This window comes from Lathyrus oleraceus, chromosome 5, assembly GCF_024323335.1.
Source record: "Lathyrus oleraceus cultivar Zhongwan6 chromosome 5, CAAS_Psat_ZW6_1.0, whole genome shotgun sequence".
Lineage (NCBI taxonomy): Eukaryota > Viridiplantae > Streptophyta > Magnoliopsida > Fabales > Fabaceae > Lathyrus > Lathyrus oleraceus.
This window is the reverse complement of record NC_066583.1, coordinates 21295517-21299248: the sequence shown is the minus strand read 5'-3', so window position 1 is coordinate 21299248 and position 3732 is coordinate 21295517. Positions and strand designations below refer to the sequence as shown.

Here is a 3732-nt window from a genome sequence, read left to right as displayed (position 1 = left end):
CGTTCTGCGCACCTTTTATAAGTGACAATAAAAGGCCTTAATTTAAGGGTAAACTCGGTTCTGAATACGCGAAAGCGACAATTCCTGTTAAATGGATTCTTTTCAAGAATAAAAAATATTGCCTCGTAAGTAGTTCTATTTAGACAATCGAAACATCACTTAACTGACGTGATATACATTCAAACCTATCTTTATCTGCACCACATTTATTATTTACAGTTATTTTGCAACGCCAATATCTCTTTTGTACCGCCTTAGATAAACATCGTAACGATAGTAATCGATAGATTGACGATTTGTTCTCTGTGGGATCGAAATTCTTTTATATTACTTTGACGCGATTCGTGCACTTGCGAATTCACACGATCAAGTTTTTGGCGCTGTTGCCGGGGACCAACTTCGTCAAATTTCGTACCCTGTTGTTACATCGTCTAGACTAAGGCATTATTAGCCGGTAAATGCGAAGAACCCATAGTATTGGAAATTTAGTAGATCCTTTAGCGGAACCCGAACGTTACACTCGTACACGCCTCTTACTCATCTGAATTAAGAAAGCTATGGCCGAGAATCGTGACCAGAGACCTCTTAAGGAGTTTGCCCAACCCTCTGACGAGGAACCTAGTTCGAGTATAGTAAACCCCCTCATTCCTGCCAACAATTTCGAACTAAATCCGTCTTTGTTGCAATTAGTGCAACAAAACCAATTCACAGGTCTCGCTACTGAGAGCCCAAATCAACATTTAAATTTGTTTATCCAACTGGCTGACACTTTTAAATCCAACAGCGCTTCAACCGATGCAATCCGTTTGAGATTATTTCCTTTCTCCCTCAGGGATAGAGCACGTTCATGGTTAGATTCACTTCCAGCTAATTCAATAACTACTTGGGAAGACCTTAGGAGAGTATTCCTTGCTAGATATTTCCCCCCTAGTAAGACTGTTGTTCTTCAAAACAAAATAACTAGATTTACTCAAAACCAAGGAGAATCGCTTTTTGAAGCTTGGGAGAGATATAAAGAGTTATTGAGAGTCTGCCCACACCATGGCCTAGAACAATGGTTGATCGTTCGTACCTTCTACAATGGACTCCATTATAACACCAAGATGAGCATTGATGTTGCCGCATGTGACGCGCTGATGGACAAACCTTACCCTGAAGCTTGTGAACTAATCGAGGATATGGCCCAAGACCATTACCAATGGGGAACTGAACGAGCATCAATAGAGAAAAAGGAGACCCAAGGTGGAATACATGAGATAAGCTCTCTAGACTTGATGCAGGAGAAAATGGACGCTTTAGCCCTTAGGATCGAACATATGTCTACACACACTAACACCGCAACGATAGTCCACACAGAGTGTGAACTTTGTGGATCTAAAGGACACGAATCGACGAAGTGTAACCTTTTGAACGATCTGAACACCGACCAAGTGAATTACGCCCAAGGTAACCCATTTTCAAACACTTACAACCCTGGATGGAAGAATCATCCAAATTTCTCCTATAAAAACCAGAACCCTATCCAAAATCATGCACCTCAGAGACCGCAAGGTTATCAAGCCCAAAAACCAAATCAACCTATGCAAGTTGTGCCTCAGAAGTCTAACCTTGAAAAGATCATGGAGAGCTTTATATCGGGCCAGACTTAGCAAAATAAAGAATTCCTAAACCAGAACATTCACATAAACGAACTTATAACGCAATTAGGAACCAAGGTTGATCAGATAATCACTCACAACAAGATGCTTGAAACCCAAATCTCACAGGTAGCACAAAACCAAGCCCTACAAACTACACCTAGAGGCCAATTCCCTGGACAACTTCAACCAAACCCTCGAGGGAAAGCTAACGCTATCTCGTTACAAAGTGGGGCCGCTTACGAAGGGCCTCAAAACCCAGCGATGAGCGAGTCCAAAACTTCTACAGAAAATATACCTACCAACCAAGAAGAGGAATCGGTAGAACTCGAGAAACAAACCAACCAAGAAGGAGAAGCCAAGGATAAAACTTACAAACCACCACCCCCGTACAAACCACCAATCCCATATCCACAAAGACTTAAACAAACCAAAATTAATAACCAATACCAAAAATTTATAAAAGTAATAGAGAAGCTTCATGTAGAGATTCCTTTCACCGAAGATATCACCCAAATTTCGTCTTACGCCAAATTTCTCAAATACATCTTAACCAACAAGCGTAGGCTTGACGATCCAAAACCCTTGGAATGCAACTTTATTTCCGAGGATAAACTTGCTAAGAAGGAGAAAGACCCTGGTAGTTTTTCTATACCTTGCATTTTAGGGAGTCATGTGATCGACAAAACTTTACTAGACTTAGGCGCTAGTGTGAGTTTAATGCCCTTAGCTGTATGTAAAAGGTTAAACTTAGGAGAATTACAACCAACTAAGATGTCCCTCCGATTGGTCGATAGGTCTGTTAAGTATCCTGTAGGAATTTTAGAAGACATCCCAGTTAGGATCGGTCAATTTTATATCCCAATAGACTTTGTGGTCATGGATATCAAGGAAGACGATGATATCCCTATCCTTTTAGGTAGACCATTCTTATCAACAATTGGAGCTATAATAGATGTTAAAAGAGGAAAATTAACTTTCGAAGTAGGGGACGAAAAGATCGAGTTCATTCTTTCAAAATTCCTGATGGCACCAATTCTAGGAGACGCATGTTATGCGATCGATATCATAGATGAGTGCATAAGGGAATTTGATCGAGAATAACCCGTGATCTAACCATTTTCAAACCCGAATGAAAAAGATGACGAGCTAGATAAAAGTAATAGAGAAGCTTCATGTAGATATTCCTTTCACCGAAGCTATCACCCAAATTCCGTCTTACGCCAAATTTCTCAAAGACATCTTAACTAACAAGCATAGGCTTGACTATTCAAAACCCTTGGAATGCAACTTTATTTCCGAGGATAAACTTGCTAAGAAGGAGAAAGACCCTGGTAGTTTTGCTATACCTTGCATTTTAGGGAGTCATGTGATCGACAAAACTTTCCTAGACTTAGGCGCTAGTGTGAGTTTAATGCCCTTAGCTGTATGTAAAAGGTTAAACTTAGGAGAATTACAACCAACTAAGATGTCCCTCCAATTGGCCGATAGGTCTGTTAAGTATCCTGTAGGAATTTTAGAAGACATCCCAGTTAGGATCGGTCAATTTTATATCCCAATAGACTTTGTGGTCATGGATATCAAGGAAGACGAAGATATCCCTATCCTTTTAGGTAGACCATTCTTATCAACAAACGGAGCTATAATAGATGTTAAAAGAGGAAAATTAACTTTCGAAGTAGGGGACGAAAAGATCGACTTCATTCTTTCAAAATTCCTGATGGCACCAATTCTAGGAGACGCATGTTATGCGATCAATATCATAGATGAGTGCATAAGGGAATTTGATCGAGAAGAACCCGTGATCGAACCATTTTCAAACCCGAATGAAAAAGATGACGAGCTAGAGGAAACAGAACCTCACACTAATGAATGTTTGGATCTTACTCCAGACCTTTCCCCAAATTCTCAAAAACCAGCTCAAGAACTTAAGGAACTACCCAAAAACCTAAGATATGAGTTTTTGGATAGAGAAATGAACCGCCTAGTAATAGTTAGTGCCACCTTAAACCAAGGCGAGACAAATCGACTCTTGAATGTTTTAAGAAGATACCCCTCTGCCTTAGGGTACAACATCTCTTATTTAAAAGGTATA

The 3732-nt window shown here is 40.0% G+C and overlaps 1 non-coding gene across 1 annotated transcript; it reads right to left on the bottom strand.

The window, feature by feature from the left end:
- Positions 1–941: 941 nt before the first annotated feature.
- On the bottom strand, positions 942–1048 carry LOC127090097 (small nucleolar RNA R71). Its single transcript, XR_007791630.1, has one exon. It is a non-coding gene; the product is annotated as a small nucleolar RNA R71 (small nucleolar RNA).
- Positions 1049–3732: the final 2684 nt, after the last annotated feature.